Source organism: Pseudoliparis swirei, chromosome 11, assembly GCF_029220125.1.
Source record: "Pseudoliparis swirei isolate HS2019 ecotype Mariana Trench chromosome 11, NWPU_hadal_v1, whole genome shotgun sequence".
In the NCBI taxonomy this organism is placed as follows: domain Eukaryota; kingdom Metazoa; phylum Chordata; class Actinopteri; order Perciformes; family Liparidae; genus Pseudoliparis; species Pseudoliparis swirei.
The window spans coordinates 21,956,917-21,970,638 of NC_079398.1; positions in this window are offsets into that span (position 1 = coordinate 21,956,917).

The window sequence follows — 13,722 nt, forward strand, 5'->3', positions numbered from 1 at the left end:
ATTACAACATGCAGCAGAATAGAAATACAAAAACAAGGTTTTTTATTACACATTTTCATCTACTTTATTGTGTGATATGGTTCAAATCAGAAGCTGGGACAGCTTATTGCCAAGTATATTTGCACTTAATTTGGTAATTTGGTTTGGTGATTGGTGCAGAACAATGAAATCTAACACAATAGTATAAATACATAGTTTAATCCAAAGTATGAACATGTACAGTAAAATATGATAATCAAACAAACATACATGTCATCTTATTAAAGTGTATATTTAAAGTGTACAGTTGTGCAGCAATGTGTATATGTATCTAATTGTCCTATAATAATAATATGTCTACCATACAAGATGAAAGTATTTCCTACTGACATTCTGATAACATGAATCTTTTTGTGACCTTTTGTTTTCAAGAAGATATCAGTACCGTGATCTCACCAGCAGGGGGCAGCAGAGGGCAGTTACTTAACAGCAAAGTCGTACAGCACCTCAGCCACTAGATGGAGACTTTGATATATGAATTGTGAAAGATAATTGATGGAAATCTGTTGTAATCGAGTTTGTCTGACTGTTGGATGAAATAGACATAATTTATACATCTATTTTACATGACTTATTTTATGGAACCCAATATACCAATTTTGACGTTTTCAAGTTTGCTAACTTAATCTCGAAAATTTGGAAAAAAGGCAAGATAATAATAATAATAATAATAATATAATAATAATAATATAAGATAAGATTACTTTATTGTCTTTGTTACAGCACCAAGCATGTTTACAATATATACAATAAAATAAAATAAAATAGCAGGGCATATTACATTTAATAATTAAAATAATAAAGGTGTATATGGTATATCCAAGTGTATATAAAGTACATAAAGTGAAGTGGTAAAAGGGTTAGTGATGTTGTTCAATTTGAAATGATTACCACCAATAGATTATTTAAATAGTAATTATTCAAATGTTTCCGGTATTATACGAATTAAATAGTGACATATTTATGTCAGTGACTTGTGGATTTTGTGGTCCTCAAAAATGATCCGAAGATCAGACTGTCATCATATCAGTGGTAAGAAAAGCTCCTTGGTTATGTATTCGTTTTGTCGAGGGTGGGGTCACTACCACTTTACCTCTTAATACGATAATGCTAGGTATATATATATACAGGACTGTCTCAGAAAATTAGAATATTGTGATGAAGTTCTTTATTTTCTGTAATGCAATTAAAAAAACAAAAATGTCATGCATTCTGGATTCATTACAAATCAACTGAAATATTGCAAGCCTTTTATTCTGATCTATTGCTGATTATGGCTTACAGCTTAAGAAAACTCAAATATCCTATCTCTAAATATTAGAATATCATGAAAAAGTATACTAGTAGGGTATTAAACAAATCACTTGAATTGTCTAATTAACTCGAAACACCTGCAAGGGTTTCCTGAGCCTTGACAAACACTCAGCTGTTATAAATCTTTTTTTTTACTTGGTCTGAGGAAATATTAAAATTTTATGAGATAGGATTTTAGAGTTTTCTTAAGCTGTAAACCATAATCAGCAATATTAAAAGAATAAAAGGCTTGCAATATTTCAGTTGATTTGTAATGAATCCAGAATGCATGACATTTTTGTTTTTTTAATTGCATTATAGAAAATAAAGAACTTTATCACAATATTCTAATTTTCTGAGACAGTCCTGTATATATATATATATATATACTTAATGTTAGGATAAATACCTTCAGTTACAAGTAATACAAACAAATAAATGACAAAGTCACAAAATAAAAGGAGTATTGTTCTTGCATGGAGTTGAAAATCATCGCTAGGACTTCAAACTGTTATTATTTGTTACAGTTACACAATCCATCACTGACAAATGAATGTTTGCTTCCACATTTATTGTAAAGTTGCTTTAATGTGTTTTTGGTCGTCAGTTCATCTTAAAAATCTATCTGCACCCCCACTGGCATCACTAATGATAACATAACCCTCTCCAGGCCTCTAAAAGGTCATTTCCATGTGGTCAGATGGATGGAAATCAACTGATTCTTTTTTTCTCAAAACAATATTAAAACCATCTGGTTCATGATCCTTCATCACCAGGAACACACTCACTGCACTTCATTCTGACTCAGTCCAACATAAACTGTCCTGCTGACATTAATACTCAAGCACTAAATGTGGATCAATACGCAGCTGAAAATAGTCCCCAACAATATCGTGTTTTCTTCTGGTTTAAGTATGTTTGCGAAAAACTAAAGTGCTCCACTATTTTAAGAAATTATTGAGCTTTATATTTTCTTAAAAAAATAAAAAAAAGTTATCCTTCATGACAGAGTTTAAAGTGTTGAGAGACGAATGAACACGTTGTTAGTTTTGGTCGTTTAATGGGATTTGTTGACGAATTACGCTCATTGATCCACTGTGTGTGCCTTGAATCACTTGTTTGTGCATCGAGTGTGAAATAACAACCACATTACACTTCATTTTGCTCATGACGCCCCTCTGAGACCTGGAAATGACATTCAATCAGCTCTACATGTAGGCGGATTAAAAATTAGTTCAAATGTGTCTGCCATGATGTTTTTTATGAAATTGCTGAAGAAACACCTCGAGCAGTAACAGAATGTCTATTAGACTATATTATATTAACACGCACACACAATCCAACTGAATAAAGTTGCACACAATAACAAAGCAAATGTGTTTTGTTTATGGACCTGTGCTCGTTCTTATTTAATCTAGATGACTGATGTATGTTCCCACCTTTGTGCACACGAGGCGCCGCTAATCTTGTTCTGCATCGGCCCGTGTGCATAATGAAACGGGGCTTATCGTGACGCTGGCCTCGGGGTGACGTCGACTTTCTCCATTTCCGCCGAGAATAAGGTGAATGCCACTTAAACCACGTGACCGGCGGAAATCTCCCAGGACCCAAAGGTGCCATCGCCGGCTGGAATGGGAACAATAACTCAGAGAGAATAAAAATGAAGAGTTCAATTGGGAGGCGATTAAAATGAATAGAAGCTCGGACTAGATAAGACACATACCATTTCCTCATCTATTTAACATTCATTGAATTGAATAATCCGGTCTTATTATCGTAAATAGTCTGCATATTTACCCTGAATATGCTAATTTATGTTCGCTGCAAGCCCTCTGCGACTTAATAATTTTCCCATCAATATATGCATATCTGCTTTCTCCTATAGCTATTTCTAAAGAGGAGTGGAGAGAGAGAGAGGGAGAGAGAGAGAGGGAGAGAGAGAGAGACCTATAAAATGAGATGAACATAGTTATATAGTGCTCATTGTTTCTGTAACTTTTGTCTTCATTCTTTATTTATTTTTTTGCTCTTTGCCCAGGGCCCACCGAGTTACATTTCAATCAAAAGATTCATTGTAAAGTCATTATCCCAAACTAGGCTCCCATAATTGGCTGTCATTTTGCATAGTGGTGGCACTCTGGCTTTAGGGCAAATGACTGTGGTCTTATCTTTCACTTTTAAGGAAAAATAATGGACTATTTATCATTAATCTTCTCTGGGAAATAATAACAAGTTAAATGTCATTCTCCGTGTCGCGCATTACAAAAAAAAACTAGTGTTGCTCAGGGCCTGAGCTGATCACTGACTGACCTCTCCTCTTCACTGCGGAGGAAGAGGAGAAATCTAACACAGCAGGGTGAAGGAAGGTTGGAGCAGAATACAACAAGCGTAAGTATACATGCAATATGAGTTATAACAACGTGCATCTATATTCTACATCACCTGCAGCTACAACTGCGTAGGCTCCAAAACATTTATACTTTGTGTTTTGATCTGAGGATCCCAAAAAAAATGAGTTAACTGACTGAATTTCTACACAGTAATGAAATGAAATCATCGAGACTTGCTGCTCCGTGAGCATCACGTCATGGATCGGACACGGCCAGTCCCTTCATAACCCTTCATATCTGTGTTTCTCTATTCAAAAAATGTCCCGGGTTTGTCGCGGGGTGAGGCTCAGGTGCAGAGAGACAGGCTGGACTCCAGGTTTGAGTGAAACCAAAAAAAACACTTTACTTCGGAAAAAGGTAAAACATAAAAACACGAAGAACCACCATGCGAACAAAGAATGAGCCAAACTGAGACACTACGAGAATGAGATGAAGACAACAAGCCGACAGGAGACGAGGGAAAGACCGGCACAATATATAGGGGGGAAAACACAGGTGTACGGCATGAGACAATCAGGGAGACAGAGGAGTGGCTGAGAGCAGGTGAAGGGAATGAACCAATCAAGGAGACAGGAGTGGCTGAGAGCAGGTGAAGGGAATGAACCAATCAAGGAGACAGGAGTGGCTGAGAGCAGGTGAAGGGAATGAACCAATCAAGGAGACAGGAGTGGCTGAGGGCAGGTGAAGGGAATTAACCAATCAAGGAGACAGGAGTGGCTGAGGGCAGGTGAAGGGAATTAACCAATCAAGAAGACAGGAGTGGCTGAGGGCAGGTGAAGGGAATTAACCAATCAAGGAGACAGGAGTGGCTGAGGGCAGGTGAAGGGAATTAACCAATCAAGGAGACAAGAGTGGCTGAGGGCAGGTGAAGGGAATGAACCAATCAAGGAGACAGATGAATGGCTGAGGGCAGGTGAAGGGAATTAACCAATCAAGGAGACATGAGTGGCTGAGAGGAGGTGAAGGGAATTAACCAATCAAGGAGACAGGAGTGGCTGAGAGCAGGTGAAGGGAATTAACCAATCAAGGAGACAGGAGTGGCTGAGGGCAGGTGAAGGGAATTAACCAATCAAGGAGACAGAGGAATGGCTGAGGGCAGGTGAATGGAATTAACCAATCAAGGAGACAGGATTGGTTGAGAGCAGGTGAAGGGAATTAACCAATCAAGGAGACAGGAGTGGCTGAGAGCAGGTGAAGGGAATTAACCAATCAAGGAGACAGGAGTGGCTGAGGGCAGGTGAAGGGAATTAACCAATCAAGGAGACAGAGGAATGGCTGAGGGCAGGTGAATGGAATTAACCAATCAAGGAGACAGGAGTGGCTGAGGGCAGGTGAAGGGAATTAACCAATCAAGGAGACAGAGGAATGGCTGAGGGCAGGTGAAGGGAATGAACCAATCAAGGAGACAGATGAATGGCTGAGGGCAGGTGAAGGGAATTAACCAATCAAGGAGACAGAGGAGTGGCTGAGGGCAGGTGAAGGGAATGAACCAATCAAGGAGACAGAGGAGTGGCTGAGGGCAGGTGAAGGGAATAAAAAACAGGAGAAATGGAACAGGGCGTTACAAAAAAGGCTTTGACACAATCCAAAACATTGATTTTATCTACACAGCAAGTTTGTTTTCCTTGTTATTGGTGTCGGTCCAGCCGCTGCATATAACTCAACTCCAGTTAGCTGCATCAAGATGCATGACCGACCTATTACCACTTGACCGTGTGCTGCAATGGCCGCCGTTCACATTCGCACGAGTCATCGCGCCGATACTCTCAACGTTAGCTACATTTGCTATCATTCAGCAACACCGCTGCTCCAAGTCTGTTTCTCTTACACCTTCACAAGGATATATGCCCCCCAAACATACCGGAAGAAAACTAAATGAAACGCTTATATGATATCGTACGAAGTAAAACAGCATCAAAATACTTCTGACAAACAATACTCGTCGGTGTCAGACCTTCGTCTCCCGGTCCGCTCCCTCATCAGTAAACAGTGTGAGATAAAAGGCAGAGTGAGAGGTTAACATCAGCAGAGGACGACACTCATTCCCATTTGTTGATGGGATTAGGCCGCTGTGAGAGGAGGAGGCGGAATCACTGGTTTGGGATTCAAAGGCAACTGTGGCCCAAAGAGAGCCTGTTTGAACAGGGATCAATTATCAATCAGTCTAAAGGCGAGTGGGGGAGATTATCGAGGCTGGACGAGTCGTGTTGACAAATAACCTCGGGGAGCCCGTCAATGAATGCACGCGGACAAACGCCTTTGGCTTTGACACTGGCCACCGCTCAAATTCAGATTAGAGTCCATCTCACCGGGAGATTAGTGCTGTTTATGTCCGCTCAATCATTTCTGTGGTCGTTCCAGCTGCATTAAGCTCCCCGCACGGCCAATTATGTCCTTGTAAGTTTACGGGTTACATTCACTGTGTCAACAAATGCCATTTTATTTGGAAATATATATTTCCACGCACGGCCACTCCGTGCATTTTAAAGTCATGTCATAAAGAAAACGAATTCACTCAGAAAACATGTATTAAAATATATATATATATTTTTTTTTCTTGAACGAGAAACGTATTGAGCATCTTTACTAAAACATCGAACATGCTGTGTGTGGCAGGAATTATGAATCATCTGCAGTCAATTAGGACAATAAGATAATAGGAGTGAACAAGCTGTTAATGAATGACTAAACTGTCGAAGGATTATTTGTGTCTGCTGTAATTAATCCAAACACTGGGAGAAGACAATTATAATTAGCTTGAAATTATTGTTCGCAGGTCCACAGAACCTCTTTCCAATTGATATTCATGAACCAGCAGGACTTTAAGTTTGTCTTTTATACCTTTTGGTTTCATCGAGGGGGGAACAGAAGTTTAATCTAACGAACTGTAATATTAAGACTGCAGTGTTTAAAATCAATTACTTCTGCTATGTGATTAATGTAAAAGGTTCTTTGTTGTTGTGTCACGGATGAGAAGAGAGAAATAAAGAAGAAGAGCAATTAAGTGAGTTCAAGTGAAAAATGCTTTGCAGGATTTCTTTGGTTATTTCACTTTGAGGAAACAAAACAAAATAGATTTGAAGCAAATCCGCTTTTGACGAAAATGTACTGAGAGACAATTAATTAAAACATCAATTTACAAGACAATAACACACAGTAACGAAAGGATAGCAAACTGTTTTAGAGATGCAACGACTTTAGAGAGCGTGGCGAAATCATGCTTCGCTGTATTCATGAAATGCATATCGACCTCAAAAGCAGCCACTGGGTCAGAAATCCGCAAACACACAAAAAAGCGTGTTTTTATTGTATAAAAAAAATGCAACAGATGAGGATTAATCTGACCAAATGCTGCTGTTTGCTGATGCTAATGTCCGAAATAAACGTCTCTACGTCTGCAAAGACGAGAAGAGTGAGATTAGGACGCTCTCACAGCGGACATAAAGGGGCTTTGACGGCCACGGTCGCTGTGTCGGTTTGGAGGGCAGGTTGAAGGTCACCGAGAGCAAACAGACCCTCGTAATCCTGACCTTCCCTCTCCTCCTGCAGCCGGCAGTTGACCGTGACGGTTAAGAAGCGCCGCGACTCCTCGGTCACGTCCGGATGCCCCTTTCAAAGTCCAGGGGACGGAGACAGACGGGCCTGGCCGTGGAGGATCATGGGAAATGTGGGGAGATAATAGAGACAAGAGTATCGTACCTATGAATAATAAAGAAGTAACTATTCTTAATTTTCCCGAAAAAGATCCGTAAACGCATACATTTGGGGGTCGACTGTAGTTCACGGGGAGAGGGGTCGTCCTGTAACCACGAGGTACGCGGTTCGATCCCCGCTCTCCCCATTAGTTGCATGTCGAAGTGCCCTTGAGCAAGGCACTCAACCCCCAGTTGCTGCCCGGGTGCCTCACAGCTCCGTAATAACAAAGAATGGGTCAAATGCACAGAATTATTTCTCCAGTGTGGGATCAATAAAAGTGTAAATTATAATGCATGTTGTCTTTTTAAAAATAAACAACTGACTCGGGTTTAGGCAACTGTTGATGTCACGACCGAGCGGAAACCCGGACGGCTCGAATATGCGCTGTGAGAAATACTTTCACAGTATTTATAATAAATAAAAAGACAAAAAAAAATCTCCCAATTGTATCCAAGAAGGGACCTTTAGTTTATAACGGTTGCTCGGGTGGCGAGTCACCGTTGCTCCCCGTTGGTGACGTGTGTGCAGCACCGTGTCACGCTGCCCCCGTGACCTCCAGGGGGTCAACGAGAGCGGCTCTACAAATCCCGACTTTATAAAAGCACTGGGAGAAGGTCCTCGTGGGAATTAACCCTACCCAGGAAACCCCAAACAGTAAATTACAGGGGCTTACATGATTCCTGCGTTCCCCCGGGGACATCAAACGGTCGGCCCGCTGAACTCGGCCCGCTCGCTCCACTTTAGATCTTCTCCTCTCTTTTGTTCCACTGTGTGAGTTCAATCCCCGGTCGGCCGCGGGAGGCCGCTCGCTCTCCACGCGCTTTCCTTCTCCTTCGGTTCATTACGCTGTCTTAGAAAATGACATCTTCTCGGGCCAACAGACTCACCTGTTAGAATAAAGTGCCTTTTTAATGCGTCTAGTGCTATTAAGAATTTTTTTTAAAGATTAGATTAACCTTTATTGTTATTACACATGTATAAGTACAGAGCAACGAAATGCAGTTTGGCATCCAACCAGAAGTGCAACAGAAAGTATCATAATAAATACAGGATATACAGATTATAGTAAATAAAGCGCTATACAAGAGGGCGGCTTAAAGCCCCATAATGGAGTTTTTCCCTTTTAGCGCCCCCTTCAGGTTTGGAGGTATTTAACATTTACTTCAGTGTTGTAAATACCCAGTTACGATAGATGCAGCCTCGCATACACTTGTATTGATGACCAGACGAAGTCAGAAACCAAGAAATGATGTCAACCGATAAGGTAAGAATATTCAAAGATTTTACATAAATATGACTGCATAGTTTTATTCATTGTGATATCGGAGATGAATGCTAACATAACCAAAAGAATGACAAAATTTTGTCTTGTGTGGTCACGGTTGTCGCAGCAAGAGAGGACCCAAACGCCGACATTACTGCACAAACTATTTAATTACAAAAATCACAGACCAGACCAGACAGGAACGACAAAAACGCGGACCAAACAGTACGAAGCCACACTGGGAATGAGACGAACAGGGTTTACATACACAGGCAAGGTGAGAGGATTGGACAACGGGGAACGAGACACAGGTGAACACAATGAGGGCGGGACCAGCAATCACACTGAAGGAAACAATCAGGGCCAGGGCAGACAATCACAGGGAGACAGACGACACAAAACGAGACACAAACTCCAGATCATGACAGTACCCCCCCCCCTCAAGGGACGAATTCCAGACGGCCAAGCGTTCCACAAGGGTGGGTGGAGGGGAGCCGGAGGAGGGTCCAAGGCTGCAGAAGCAGTCCGGGGGGCGGGCCGCAGGACGATAAACAGGCCAAGGGGCGCGCTCCGGAGGGCGGGCCGGAGGACAAGGGCGGGGAGCTAGGGGACCGGGCTCAGGAGAGTAAGTCCCAGGGGTACCGGGGTCTGGGGATGGGGTCCCTGTGGGACCAGGACCAGGCGACGAGACATGGGGAACCGGGGCTGGACGGGACGGCTCACGGGGAACCGGGGATGGACGGGACGGTACACGGGGAACTGTGACTGACCGGGACGGAGGCGGGATGGGGCGGAACGGAGGCGGAACACCGGGGACTGGAACATCGGGGACAGGAGCCGGCGACGGAACACCGGGCACCGGAACCGGAACATCGGGGGCTGGAACCGGCGACGGAACACCGGGGACTAGAACCAGAACATCGGGGGCTGGAGGCGGCGGCGGAACTCCGGGGACCGGAACCGGAACATCGTGGACTGGAACCGGTGACGGAACACCGGGGACTGGAACCGGTGACGGAACACCGGGGACTGGAACCGGTGATGGAACTCCAGGGACTGGAACCTCGGGGTCTGGAGCCTGTGACGGAACACCGGGGACTGGAACCGGAACATCGTGGACTGGAACCGGTGATGGAACACCGGGGACTGGAACCTCGGGGTCTAGAGCCGGAACATCGTGGACTGGAACCGGTGATGGAACTCCGGGGACTGGAACGTCGGGGGCTGGAGCCGGTGACGGAACACCGGGGACTGGAACATCGGGGACAGGAACCGCCAACACTGAATGCAGGGCCCGGAGGGACTCCCACATCTCCTCAAGAAGAACATCAGCATAAGCTGGCCAGGCAGGAACCGTGCAGCGGAAACTGCAGAAACTGGATCTTGCAGAGTCCATAATCTGGGGTTTGAAGGCTGGGTCCATTATTGGTGGCTTCGTTCTGTCATGTGTGGTCACGGTTGTCGCAGCAAGAGAGGACCCAAACGCCGACATTACTGCACAAACTATTTAATTACAAAAATACCAGACCAGACAGGAACGACAAAAACGCGGACGAAACAGTACGAACCCACACTGGGAATGAGACGAACAGGGTTTACATACACAGGCAAGGTGAGAGGATTGGACAACGGGGAACGAGACACAGGTGGACACAATGAGGGCGGGACCAGCAATCACACAGAAGGAAACAATCAGGGCCAGGGCGGCCAATCACAGGGAGACAGACGACACAAGGACTTCAAAACAAGACACAAAACTAGACACAAACTCCAGATCATGACACATTTAGTTTAGATGAAATACCGATCGCGTTTTCAGCCGATATACGTTGTTTTCTAAATGTTTGAATGTGGAGTACGTGTGATCGAATACAATATTGTTGACACCAAAAAGCTACATATTCATAATTTACATTGGAACGTGTAATTCATGACAAGAGACTTCGCTTGCTTCGCCCTTATACTGGAGCTGCGAGCGTGGACTGGCACTATATGACATTGCGTAATCACTGTCAGAAAGCAGGTCGAAGTCCATCCGCCCCGGATCGGGCAGCTCCAGAATCCTACATAGCGGAGTTATTTCCCCACAGACCCCCGATGGCGGAGGCGCAAATCGTCATATTAAAAGTCATTGTAGCGGCACAGTTTTTTTCAAGCTGTTATTTTAAGGTACAATTGTTGCATAATGTTACTTTAAGGCCTGACCTGGTACTATTGGTTATAAGTTGTAGACAAAACAGTAGACAGATGAAATTAACATTTAAATAATGCGGAGATATAAACATAAACTATCTGGGGTTGCAAAACTAGTGCAAATATCATAAGCATCTGTATAAGATGAAATGTGCATATTTGTTTCCTACATTTACTCTATTTTACATTTTTTCGGCAGAATAAATGTAAACATGTTGCATTTAGTTCTCGTGTTTGAGAGAAAGCTGAGAGTTTATAGTCCAGAAAATGTTGCGTATGAGATTATCTTTGATGTAATTTCGTTGCATTCTGATGTATTGAGGCTGCCGTTGGTGTAAAGTGGGCTTCCTCCTCACAACAAAGGTCTCCGTGCGGTTTAAGTATGATTAAAAGCATATTTTCTTCCTCCGCAAAGGACCAAGCCATTCACTTGTTATTTTCCCGTCTGCTTGAGTATGACAACCTGTTTATGATCCATAGACACCACAAATGAAGGTCCAGTTCTGTATACCAGCATGAAATCTCACACGCGGTATACAAGCTGGCACGTTAAATACAGGAGAACGTGCCAGCTCCGGAACGGCGGGAAAAGGACGGACGGTTTGTGTCGACTCGAGGGACAATGGCTCGTATGCCTGAGTGTTTTTTGCTCAGCTCTCCATTGGGAGGAGCCCCGCTGGGAGCAGATTATCCTCTTCATGGGGGATGTGACGCCCAGAGAGGAAGTATCAGAAGAGGACAAACACAAGGACAAATCATCCGGCCGTCACTTAATATTCACCACAGACGAGCAGACAGCAGGAGAGGGCTTCCTCTGAGCTGGAGACGGAGATTTACCATTTCTTCCCCTCTTTGTTTCCCTCACATCTCGATCTCTATTAGTCGCTGGTCGTCTGTGGAGGCAGAAAGGTTTTAAGTCACAGCAAAGGCGGGAGGAATTTGTGACTTTTATTTCATTTAGGTTTTATAGATGTGTAAAGGCAGGGTGTATATGTAAGAAAGAGCATTTATTATGTCAGGGTTATACGAGTAGACTATAACAGGATGTACAATATTTCAGAAAAAGGTTTCCCGCACAAGGAATTTGGTGCATAACGGTCACAATGCACACAAAGACAAAAGGAAATACACAATAACGGAAGTAAAGAATCATGAATATAAAATAGAAACTTACAATATAATAGTGTTTGTGAATAATAAATAATAAGTCAAATCAAGTACATATAGAAGTGAGATACCTCGTCCCAAATAAGATAAACTATATGCATACAAGCTTTTATATACTTCATAAAGGATGCTATATCTTTATCATCACATTTCATCTTTCAAGCTTTTATTATTTTCCAAATCTATGTTAAGTCTTACAATAATAACATAATTGGCACATTTTGATGTGTTTGGATTTGTGATGAATTGAAACGAAACTATACAGTAGGGGGAAGTTCACAATTTAAAAAAAAACCTTTTTTAAGTGACTGCCAGTCTATTATATTCCAAAAAACGTAATCTTAATATCCTGTATATCCGACCTCCTGTAAATTAACCAAATGGAAATATCAAAGATTTAGTGTGTATTTGAAGTGTTTTTTAAGAAGAAACAAGATAAGATGTTCCATTTGAAGAAAAAAACTATAAATGTATATTTCTGAATTCATAAAAAGGTATTTTATATTTTTCATTTCTTAAAATGAAATTCAGAAAGTTGAAAAAAAATGTGTCTTTGTCATCTCGAGTCACTTTCATTTCACGACCAACAGATGGCGTCAAATACAAACATATTAATATTGAACTGATCGTTTCTTCTCCACGTGATCTTAGATCGCCTCTTCAGATACTGATCGCATTGAAAGTACACACAAGGACACTATTCAAGTACTTCACTTGAGTATTTCCAAACTTTAAACTTCTACTTAGACGCACGTGATGTACTTTTTCTACACTCTAGTTCTACTTGTAAAATATCGGAATACTTCTACCTTTGATATCATAGTAGAAACTCCTGATGAACACAATGCAATCCTGATTAAATGTGCTTTACTTCTTTCTTTCAATCATTTTATTTTAAGTTTTTACAAGTTACACCAGACAATCAAAAACAACAACGAATAAATAAAAAAAGACATGACAACCAACTATACGAACAATCAGACAAGGAAGAAAAATAAATAAATAAATGTAACATAAAAAAAAACCACAAACATAAATCAGAAATCCTCATCTTCCATATTAAACAAACTATAACAAGGAAGAAAAATAAATAAATAAATAAAAAAACACAAACATAAATCAGAAATCCTCATCTTCCATATTAAACAAACTATAACAAGGAAGAAAAAGAAATTAAAAAAATTAAAATAAAATAAAAACACAAACATGGATCAGAAATCAGAAATCCTCATCTTCCATATTAAACAAACTATAACCATCATTCACAGAGTCACTCGGGTCCCAAGATTGCAAATGGTTTCCTGCTATGTGAAATCCGAAGTATCTGCCTGCATATGACGCGTCCTCCTCCTTGCTGGTGATTGACAGCTGCCGGGGTCAGCGCTCGGCTCTTTCCCACATGGCCCTCAGCCGCAGTTTAGCAGATAATTAAAATATAACTCGGACAAAGACCGCTAAGTCGCTGGTTAAGCGTTACAAAGGGAGAGCCCACATCCCCAGAGCTGCTAAACCAACACTGCATTATTGAGCCCGCAAAGGAAAACACGCCGCTCTCCGCCAGCTGTTACCGCAAGTGTTCGCGGGAGCGCCGCGGAAACCGTCCGCAGGCCGCGGGAGACGCGCTGCGTTCAGGGGCCGTCGGAAACCACCGGAATCTACCCGATACCCTGAATCAGAATC